The sequence below is a fragment of the Muscardinus avellanarius genome (genome assembly GCF_963383645.1).
Source record: "Muscardinus avellanarius genome assembly, chromosome: 7".
Lineage (NCBI taxonomy): Eukaryota > Metazoa > Chordata > Mammalia > Rodentia > Gliridae > Muscardinus > Muscardinus avellanarius.
In genome coordinates, this window is record NC_137793.1 from 117,465,710 (window position 1) to 117,477,527 (window position 11,818).

Below are 11,818 nucleotides of genomic sequence, written 5' to 3' on the forward strand. Positions count from 1 at the left end.
AGGAAAGAAGGAAGGAAGGAAGGAGAGTAGGGGAACATGATGTACATTCACAAACATATCGAAGTCAATCACTCAGCCAAACATAAGGAGGGGGGGAGGGGAGAGAATGGGATGGGAACTGAGGGGGGCTAAAGGAGTGATGTGTGCCTCTGCCTTCTGGTACCCTATTAAGATGTCTGACTACAATGCACCAATAAAAACAACTGAGGGAGTTGGGCGTGGTGGCGCACGATTGTAATCCCAGCATTCAGGAGGCTGAGACCTGAGGATCGCGGTTCACAGCCAGCCTCAGCTACTTAGTGAGGCCCTTTGCAACTCAGTGAAACCCTGTTTCAAAATAAAAAATACAAAATAGAGCTGGGCATGGTGGCACACGCTTGTAATCCCAGCATTTGGGAGGCTGAAACCAGAGGATCATGGTTTGCAGCCAGCCTCAGCTACTTAGTGAGGCCCTCTGCAACTTAGTGAGACCCTGTTTCAAAATAAAGAATAAAAATAGGGCAGGAGGTGTGGCTCAGAGGTCAAATGTCCCTGGGTTCCATCCCCAGACACACACACACACACACACACACACACACACACACACACACACAATAGGGCAGGGGATGTAGCTCAGAGGTCAAATGCCCCTGTGTTCCATCCTACACCCCCCCCAAAAAAAATTAAAAGAAAACAACTAAGGGTTGAGTGGCCGCCTGGTACCACAGAAGGCAGTGAGGAGCTGCTCCTGCCATGCCATCTCGCCACAAGGCTGCTGACGGGGAGCATCACCTGCTCCTGGAGCCTGCCCCTCCTCCCACAAGTTTCTCTCCAGGAGAGAGATATAACAGTCCTCAAGGCCTTTTAAAGAACTCTTCAGAGCCCAAAGAGGGCTGTTACAATTTGGAATTTGATGAACCTGTAGCTAAGGGTTAACATGAAGAGATTGGGTAGCTGAGCAGAAAGAGGGAGTAAAGGAGCTAGGCGTGGTGGCGCACGCCTGTAATCCCAGGACTTGGGAGGCTGAGACAGAAGGAAGCAGGTTTGAGGACAGCCTCAGAAAATAGTGAGGCTTTCATCAACACAGTGAGACACTTTCAAAACAAAGAATAAAAAGTAGGGCTGGGAGCATAGCTCAGAGGTAGAATTCCATCCCCATTGCCGCAAAAATAAATAAATAAATAAATAAATAAGGATGAGGGCTTAGTTCAGAAGTAGAACACCCCTGGGTTCAATCCCCAGTGGAAAAAGAAAAGAAGCCGGAGCCAGGCATTGTGGCGCACCCCTGTAATTCCAGCATTCAGCAGGCTGAGACAGGAGGATCGCGGTTCCCAGACAGCCTCAGCTACTCAGTGAGGATCCCATAGGTTCGAAGCCAGCCTCAGCTATTTAGTGAGACTCTCAACTTAGTGAGACCCTGTTTCCAAATAAAGTATAAAATAGGTCTGGGAGTACAGCCCGGAGGTAGAAAGCCTCTGGGGTTCCACCACCAAAAACATAAAAAATTAAAACTAGGGCAGGGGGTGTAGCTTGGAGGTCGAATGCAGCTGGGTTCCATCCTCACACCAAAAAAAAAAAAAAAAAGAAAAGAAAAGAAAAAAGAAAAAAGAAAAGAAAAGGAAAAAAAAAAGCCTCAGCTACTTAGTGAGGCCCTTTGCAACTCAGTGAGAACCGGTTCAAAATAAAAAATCAACAATAGGGCTGGGTTCCATCCCCAGTGCTGAAAAAAAAGAAGAAAGAAGAGAGGGAGGGAGGCAGGAGGGAGGGAGGCAGGAGGGAGGGAGGCAGGAGGGAGGGAGGCAGGAGGGAGGGAGGCAGGAGGGAGGGAGGCAGGAGGGAGGGAGGCAGGAGGGAGGGAGGCAGGAGGGAGGGAGGCAGGAGGGAGGGAGGCAGGAGGGAGGGAGGCAGGAGGGAGGGAGGCAGGAGGGAGGGAGGCAGGAGGGAGGGAGGCAGGAGGGAGGGAGGCAGGAGGGAGGGAGGCAGGAGGGAGGGAGGCAGGAGGGAGGGAGGCAGGAGGGAGGGAGGCAGGAGGGAGGGAGGCAGGAGGGAGGGAGGCAGGAGGGAGGGAGGCAGGAGGGAGGGAGGCAGGAGGGAGGGAGGCAGGAGGGAGGGAGGCAGGAGGGAGGGAGGCAGGAGGGAGGGAGGCAGGAGGGAGGGAGGCAGGAGGGAGGGAGGCAGGAGGGAGGGAGGCAGGAGGGAGGGAGGCAGGAGGGAGGGAGGCAGGAGGGAGGGAGGCAGGAGGGAGGGAGGCAGGAGGGAGGGAGGCAGGAGGGAGGGAGGAAACGCTGTTTCATGCCTGCTGCAGTCCCAGTGCGGCTTGCTGAACTTCCCCTGCAGGCGCAGCGGTGCTGCGGTCTAGGCTGGCCCTCACTAAGGCATCGGTGGCTCCTGGAGGGCAGGTTCCTTGCTGGGTGCAGGTTGCTACTTTATAATGGAGTGCACGTTCCCTCCTGAGTTCTCTTGCTCCTCTCTTGCACACCCCTCTGCTCTCCACTCTCCTGCAGGTTGTGAGGAGCGCAGGGTGGGACTGCCCGGCCCTCCGGTGCTGGAGCCCGGCAGCGCGGCACCCCTGCCCTCTTGGGGTTTTGATTTTTGTTGTTGTTGGGTTTTGTTTTACCCACTACTGGGAATTGAACCCAGGGGCATTCTACATTCAAGCCACACCCCGGCCTTATTTTTTTATTCTTTATTTTGAAACAGAGTCGGCAGAGTTGTGGAGGGCCTCCCAAGTTGCTAAGGCTGGCCTCAAACCTGCACTCCCCATCTCAGCCTCCCAAATACTGGGCTTACCAGCATGTACCACCACACTGGCTTCCTTGTGCTTTCTTAACATTCTCAGCAACTGTCTCCCACCTGTCCTAGTATGTCTTTTACCTACTAACTCGACACTTTTCTGTGACTTGTTTAATGTTACTAATAACATGTCACTTCTGTGCATGAATTCATTAATATCCATGAAAGGCTAAAATAAAAAACCAAGGCTTTCGAAAGGTGAGGCCCGGTTGGCTGGTTAGCAGGAAGGCCAGTGCGCTGTGCCCAGCTCCATGGGGCACACCGTTCCTTTCTCTCCGCGCTACGGCCTGAGAAGGGTCTTGCTAAGCTGCGGCTCCTGCATGGAAAGCTGCTCCTGGTGTGTTTAAATGACCAGGGCTCCGCTCGCTCAGACCCCTGACCTCCACAGGGATGTGTACGCCTGCTCTCTGCCCAGCACGGCGGGCGCCTGCTGTCCCTGTGCTGTGTTGGCCTCCCGCTGCCCAAGTCCCACAGCCACGGCATTCAAGTCACAATTACAGTGCAGAGGTAGAATACCTCTGAGTTCAATCTCCAGTACCACAGAAGAAGAAGAAGAAGAAGAAGAAGAAGAAGAAGAAGAAGAAGAAGAAGAAGAAGAAGAAGAAGAGGAGGAGGAGGAGGAGGAGGAGGAGGAGGAGGAGGAGGAGGAGGAGGAGGAGGAGGAGGAGGAGGAGGGCAGCAGCTAGAGGAGGAGGAGGTATCTATGCAGGTATATGAGCAAGAGAGGACAGAGAAGCCATTTCACCTCGAGGACAGAAAACCCTGCCCATGAACCTCCTCCTTTATGGCCACATGCCTTTTTTTTTTTTTTTTTTTTTTTTTTGAGGCACTGGGGATGGAACCCAGGGGCATTCTACCTCCGAGCTGCACCCCCAGCCCTATTTTTTAGTCTTTATTGTGAAACAGGGTCTCACTGAGTTTCAAAGGGTCTCACTAAGTAGCTGAGGCTGGCTGTGAACCGTGATCCTCCTGACTCAGCCTCCTAAATGCTGGGATTACAAGTGCGCGCCACCACGCCCAGATAGAAACACTGTTAAATATGCTTCTCAGTCCATCTGTCTTATTGTTTTTGTTGTTGTTGTTGGATCAAAGGGTATGCATGTTTTTAAGTCCTTTGATAAACTTTAAGGTCTTCAAAGTATTTGTTTAGCTGGGCGTGGTGGCACATGCTTGTAATCCCAGTACTTGGGAGGCTGAGACAGGAGGATCGCAGTTCGTGGACAGCCTCAGCTACTTAGTGAGGCTCTTTGAAACTCAGTGAAACCCTGTTTCAAAATAAAGAATAAAAAATAGGACTGGGGGTGTAGCTCAAAGGTAGAATGTCCCTGGCTTCCATCTCCAGCAGTGCAAAAGAGAAAATAAATTTTTATTTTTATTGAGGTATGTGTGCGTGTGTGTGTATGTGTGTGAGAGAGAGAGAAAGAGACAGACAGACAGACAGACAGACAGAGACACACACACAGAGATAGAGGCACTAAGGAATGGAGTCTGGGGCACTCTGCCTCTGAGCTACATCCTCAGCCCTGCTTTTATTTATTCACTCACTCATTCATTCATTCATTGCAGTACTGGGGATGGAACCCAGAGGCATTCTACTTCCGAGCTACGCCCCCAGCACTATTTTTTGTTCTTTGTCCTCAATGAGTTGCAGAGGGCCTCACTAAGTAGCTGAGGCTGTCAGCAAACTGCGATCCTCCTGTCTCGGGCCTCCCAAATGCTGGGATTCCAAGCGTGCACCACTGCTCCCATCCTGTTTTATTATTTTGAAATGGAGTCTCAGTAGGTTGATGAGAGTCTCACTACTTGCTGAGGCTGTCCTCAAACCTGTGACTCCTGTCTCAGCCTCCCCAAGTATTGGTAAGGTCTGGTTTAAGTCCTTACAGCTTAAACCCATTTCAGGCCCTCCAGTAGTACATAAGGACATATGGTCCTTTATCTTATCTAAATGAATTACTATTAGTCTTCTCATTGGTTATTTTTTAGTGCTTTACTTTCCACAAATGTAGTTACATACCCTCAACTCCATATTCACATAGAAAAAATCATAAGGTACGTACCCACACTGGGCATGGCAGCGCACAGCCGTAATGCCAGCAGCTGGAAGACTGAGACCAGTGGCAGGGACTTAGCAGAGACTCGGCGACTTGGTGAGACCCTGTTTCCAAATAGAAAATCAAGAGCCGGGTGTGGTGGCGCATGCTTGTGACCCCAGCACTCGGGAGGCCGAGACAGGTAGGCTGCGGTTCGCGGCCAGCCTCAGCTACTTGTGAGGCCCTCTGCAACTCAGTGAGACCCTGTTTCAAAAACAGAAACAACAACAAAAAAAAAACGGCTGGGGTGTAGCTCGCAGGTGGAATGCCCCGGGGTCCATTCCGCAGACACTCACCTGGATTCTCTTCTATTACTTTCAAAGCTTCTAGCTGCTCCCCACAAGCTTTCCCCCGGTTCTAATGCACCTGACACGGCAGGGTCTGACGGGGGACATGGAAGAAGCCTGAGGAACGAAAGATTCCGAAGGAGTCAAAAGGGGGCTGGCGAAAGGCTGGACCCCCCCAAGACTCCAGGCAGAACTCCAGTCCCTCTGAATTCACACCCCAAGGCCCCAGTGAAAGAGGGAGCTTATCTTAATCCTTTACTGGGCCGCTCTGTCCTCCCTGTGTTTAGTTTATTTCTTTGATGATTGTATCTTGGTGTTTTATGGCACCTTCCCTACTCTCTAGCATTCCTCATGCTATTGCGATGTCTGTTTTTTCCCATGAAAATGTGACTCTTAACTTAGTTGAAAAAAGAGTATAAAAATCCTAGTTTTAGAGAATAAAATTATCAGTTGCACAAGAGGCAACTGTCCAGGTCCTTCATTTCAGAGCTCTCCCTCCCAAGGCCCGGAGAGGAATCTCCACAGGATGAGCTCTGGGCTGGGCGGTAGCTGGGGGGCGGGGGGGGGGTAGCTTGCCCTGGGCGGTCAGTCTTGGCGCCTGGCAAGTGACGGCCCCAGCCTCCTTCTGTGTTTGTGTGTAGTGCTGGGGTTGAAATCGAGCCTGAACTTGTGAAGCCCCCGCCCCAGACCAAACTCCTGTTTTTTTCTTTGGGACTCTTCCTGATCCACACCAATACTGCAGCCAAGGTGGCTACTCTTGTGTTTCAGAACACACCCTGGATCCTGTACCCATCTAGAGGTGCCCCGTCACCACTGCCTGTAATTCTCGAGCCTTCTCGAGCTGGGCGTGGTGGTGCACGCCTGTAATCCCCAGGCTTGGGAGGCTGAGACAGGAGGATCACGCAGATTTGAAGCCAGCCTCAGCTGGCTAAGAGACTCTGTTTCCAAATAAAATACAAAAATAGGTCTGGGAACGTAGCCCGGAGTTAGAAGGCCCCTGGGTTCCATCCCCAGTAACACACACACACACACACACATACACACACACACAATGTAATTCTCAGCTGCTTGCAATCCCAGCACTTGGGAGGCTGAGACAGGAGGATCTGAATTGACAGCCAGCCTCAGCTGCTTAGTGAGGCCCTTCACAACTCAGTGAAACCCTGTTTCAAAATAAAGAAAAAAAAATTGGGCTGGGGTGTAGCTCAGAGGTAGAATGCCCTTGGGTTCAATCCCCAGCTCCACAAAAAAAAAAAAAAAAAAAAAAAAGTAATTCTCCAAACCAAACCAGGCATGGTGGCCCAGGCTTGTAATCTCAGTATTTAGGAGGCTGAAACAGAAGGATCACAGGTTCAAAGACAGTCTCAGCAAGTAGTGAGACTCTCATCAAGTTAGTGAGACCCTGTTTCCAGATAAAAATAAAATAGGGCTTGGGGTAGCCAGGTGTGGTGGCACACACTTGTAATCCCATCATTTGGTAGGCTGAGACAGGATTCGGGTTCACGGCCAGCCTCAGCTACTTAGTAAGACCCTGTTTTAAAATGAAGAATAAGTCGGACGTGGTGGCGCACACTTGTAATCCCAGCATTTGGGAGGCTGAGACCGGAGGATCACAGTTCGCGGACAGCCTCAGCTACTCAGTAAGGCCCTTCGCAACTCAGTAAGGACGGTTTCAAAATAAAGAATAAAAAATAGGGCAGGGAGTGTAGCTCGGAGGTCAAATGCCTCTGGGTTCCATCCCCAGACCCACAAAAAAATAAAATAAAATAAAATAAATAAAAAATAGGACTGGGGGTGTAGCTCATAGGTAGGATGCCTCTGAGTTCAATCCCCAGTGCCACACACACACAGAAACAAAAATGTAATTCTCCAGCAGGACATGGTGGCACACGCTTGTAATTCCAGTATTTGGGAGGCTGAGACAGGAGGACAGCAGGTTTGCAGCTAGTCTCAGTTACTTATCCAGGCACTCTGCAACCTAGTGAGACCCTGGTTCAAAATATAGAATAAAAAATAAGGCTATCAGTGTAGCTCATATGTAGAAGGCCCCTGCAAAGCCAGGCGTGGTGGTGCACGCTATTAATCCCAGCATTTGGGAGGCTGAGACCTGAGGATCACGGTTCGCAGATAGCCTCAGCTACTTAGTGAGGCCCTCCACAACTCAGTGAGACCCTGTTTCAAAATAAAGAATAAAAAAATAGGGCAGGGGGTGTAGCTCAGAGATCAAATACCCCTGGGTTTCATCCCCAGACCCGCAAAAAAAAAAAGAAGGCCCCTGCATTCAATCCCTAGCACCAATATAAATAAATAAATATATATTTTTTTTCCTTAACTGCATAGATAACTTTCCTCAGAACACCATCTTGTTTGTACTCTGTCGCAGAGTATCCCGTGCTGCAGAACTGTCCCCAACACTAGCCCGAGTCCCACAAGAGGCCAGTTGATTACTTGTATCCATTCTGAAGTCCAAACAGGCATTCTACTTCTGGTGATGACCCGTACCTGTGCATGTAGAAAAATGCTCTAAATCTCAAAAGCATTGGTTAAAGGATTTATAAACATCTTGCTTGCTTTGACAGAAGAATGTCATTATTATTATTATTATTAGTAGTAGTAGTAGTAGTAGTACTACTACTACTACTACTACTACTACTACTACTATTAGCACTGGGGCTTGAACCCAGGGGCATTCTACCCCTGAGCTACACCTCAGCTCTATTTTATTTTTATTTGAAAACAGGGTTGCTGAGAGTTTCACTACTTGCTGAGGCTGTCCTCAAACCTGTGATCCTCATGTCTCAGCCTCCTCAGGCCTGGGATTCCAGGTGTGTGCCACCAATCCGGCTTGCACAGTGTCATTCTTGAGGAAACTGAAGGCAGTGGCCCAGTGTACCTCTAATCTTGCCATTTCACTCTGCTCTATGATTGTTTTGGCCTGCTTTGCTGAAGACAGCCTCTCCAACACCCTTGCAAAACTGCCAGACAAAAAATCACCTCCCAGCCGGGTGTGGTGGTCCACGCTTATAATCCCAGCATTTGGGAGGCTGAAACCAGAGGATCACGGTTCGCGGACAGCCTCAGCTACTTAGTGAGGCCCTCTGCAACTCAGTGAGACCCTGTTTCAAAATAAAGAATAAAAAAATAGGGCAGGGGGTGTAGCTCAGAGATCGAATACCCCTGGGTTTCATCCCCAGACGCCCCCCCCAAGAAAAAAATCACCTCCCAGAACATTCCTGCCAGGTGTGGTGGCACACACCTGTAATCTCAGTACTTGGAGGGCTGAGACAGGAGGATCTAGGTTCAGAGTCAGCCTCAGCAACTTAGGGAGGCCCTCAGCAACCTAGCGAGACACTGTTTCCAAATAAGAAATAAAATTGGAGCCTGATGTGATGGCACACACCTGTAATCTCAGTAACAGGAGGCTGAGACAGGAGGATCATAGATTAGAGGACAGCCTCAGCAAGTTGTAAGGTAGTGAGACCTTGATTCAAAATAAAAATAAAAACAGGGCTGGGGGGTGAAGGTGGTGTAGCTCAGAGGTAGAATGCCCCTAATCCCCAGTACCAGCACCACACACACACAAAGAAATGATGTAAAATTGGGCTGGGTGTAACTCGAAGGTGGAATGCCTTGGGTTCCACACCCAGGGCCACAATAAAGAAACATTCCCAAGGTGGCACAGGAACAGTTAGGGAAGGAGGAAGCCACACGACACTGACACACGACCCTGCATGTCTGCTGTGGCTGGAGGGCAGGCGCTCTGCACCCGCATGATCGTGATAGCCAACGCAAGGTGGAAGGGGCTGGCTGCACGCAGGGCTCTCGCCTCCCGCTCCTCTTCAGGACCAAAGCTTCAAGGCTACATTTCCATCCAGTGCACCCGAGTGGAGCCCTCACTCGTGCCGCAGGGCAGAGCCCAGAGCCCGCAGGCCTCTGTCAGGAATAGATGGACACAAGTGTTACCACTTTTGATATTAACTAAGTGCACTAGAAATAAGTATGTTCTTATAAAAATGCAGTGTACAGTGCTGAGCATGGTGGCTCATGCCTGTCATCCCAGAGGCTGGGAGGCTGAGACAGGAAGATCACAAGTTCAAAGACAGCCTCGGCAACTTAGCGAGGCCCTCAGCAACTTAGCAAGACCCTGTTTCAAAGTGAAAAAGTAGTTTTTTTTTTTTTGTTTTTTGTTTTTGTTTTTTTTTTTGGCAGTACTGGGGGTGGAACCCAGGGGCTTTTCTACCTCTGGGCTACACATCAGCCCTATTTTATACTTTATTTAGAAACAGGATCTCACTAAGTAGCTGAGGCTGGCTTCAAACCTGTGCAATCCTCCTGTCTCAGCCTCCTAAGCGTGGAGATTACAAACATGCACCATAAAAAAAGCAAAGCTGGAGGCCAGGCGTGGTGGCGCACGCTTGTAATCCCCCGCTTGGTAGGTGGAGACAGGAGGATCGCGCAGGTTCGAAGCCAGCCTCTCTGGCTTAAGAGACCCTGTTTCCAAATAAAAATATAAAAAATAGGTGTCTGGGAGTGTAGCCCAGAGGTAGAAGGGTTTCCAGGAACCCCAGTACCACCAAAAAAAAAAAAAAAAAAGTAAATCTGGGCACGGTGGCACACACCTGCAATCCCAGTACTTGGGAGCCTGAGACAAGAGGACCTCAGGCTTGAGGACAGTGTCAGCCACTTAGTGAGACCCTATTTCAAAATAAAATAGGGCTGCAGAGATAGCTCAGAGGTAGAATGCCTCTGGGTTCAACATTAAATACCAAAAAATAAAGTAAAATGAAGAGTGAAACAGGGCTGGGGTGCTGCTGGTCAGAGGTAGAATACCACTGTGTTTAATCTCCAGTATCACACACAAATATAAAACTAAATAAATAAGAATTCAGCTAAAAATGACTTTTTTTCTCCTTTGTAGTTCTGGAGATTGAACCCAGTGGCATTCTAGCTCTAAGCCATACCCCCAGCCCCATTTTTGTTTTGAAACAGGGTATCACCAGGTTGCTGATGGTCTCACTAAGTTGCTAGGTTGGCTGCGAACCTGTAATCCTCTTGTCTCAGCCTCCCAAGTCCTGGGACTACAGGCAGGTACCACCAAGCCCAGCTTCAAATGAGTCTTTGGGTTTTTTTTTTTTGTGGTGGTACTGGGGTTCCTGGAAGCCCTTCTACCTCCGGGCTACACTCCCAGACCTATTTTTACATTTTTTTAAATTTGGAAACAGGGTCTCCTAAGCCAGTGCGCGTGGCTGGCTTCAAACCTGCGCGATCCTCCTGTCTCTGCCTCCCAAGCGCGGGGATTACAAGCGTGTGCCACCACGCCCGGCCCAAATGAGTCTTTGAACAGCATGGTTTAATAGAATAATAAAAAATCTTTAAGGCTCCTCCACTTCTGATATTATATATCTAAAACCCTCTGGGCTGCCGGGACGTAGTGGTGCACTCTTGCAATACCAACATTTGGAAGGCTGAGACAAAGGATCACATTTGAGGACAGCCTCAGCTACTTAGTGAGGCCCTTTGCAACTCAGTGAGACCCGGTTTCAAAATAAAGAATAAAAAATAGGTACCATTACTGGTACTGGAAAAAAAAAAAAACACCTCTGGGCTTCTGTAACAGTATTTCATATTCCGCCTCCTCTCTCTTAGTTTGGATACCACCCTTCCAAACACATCTTTTTTTTTTTTTTTTTTTTTGGTACTGGAAATTGAACCCAGGGGCATTCTACCTCTAAGCTACATCCCCACCCTGATTTTTTATTCTGTATTTTGAACAGGGCCTCACTAAGTAGCTGAGGCTGGCCGTGAACCGGCGATCCTCTGGTCTCAGCCTCCCATGTACTGGGATTACAAGCATGTGGCACCACGCCTGCCCGGCTCTAAACAGATCTTGAACAAGCATCTAAATGCAAATAGTTTGAGTGATCCTAGAAAATGTCAGTGGGAGAGTGGAGGAAGTCAAGTGGAGGAGTGGAAGGAGCCACCTGGATATAAAGCGCCTTTTCATTGTGGATAAGCCGAAATGAAATGCAGGAGCCAGAGTTATCCCTCCTGGGGAAAGAGCTGCTGTGATTTTTGTTTTGTTTTTGGTTGTTTTCTTTTTTTTTGTACTGGAGACTGAACCCAGGGGCATTCTACATCTGAGCTACAGCCCCAGCCCTTTTTTTGTTTTGAAGCAGGGTCTTGCTACATTGCTGACAGTCTAAGTGGCTGAGGTTTGCCTTGAACCTGTATCCTTCTGTCTCAGCCTCCCAAGTCTGGGTGTCTATACGATTCATTTGTTCGGAGCTGTTCCCCAGAGCCCCAACTTTTCGCTTCTGGATGGCTTCGTTACTGGGGCAGAGGTTCCTGCTGCCAAAAGACCACGGTGCCTGGGAGTCGTGGTTATCACAGTGGCCAGACCCACAGGTAGCAGGGCCTGTGTGGCCCACTGTGTGGTAGGCAGAAATCTCAAGCATGCAAACATATGCAGTGTTTAGAATTTGGGATATACCAGCGTATTTTGTTATATCTCAGAGTAAAAGCAAAATTCTAATGGGAATGAAAAGTCACAGAAACAAAGCAGGTGTGGTGTGTACTTACAGGAGGACCGCAGGTTCAAGGCCAGCCTCAGCAACTCAGCAAGGCCCAGCTTCAAAATAAAAAATACAAACAGAAACAAGAAGGGCTGGA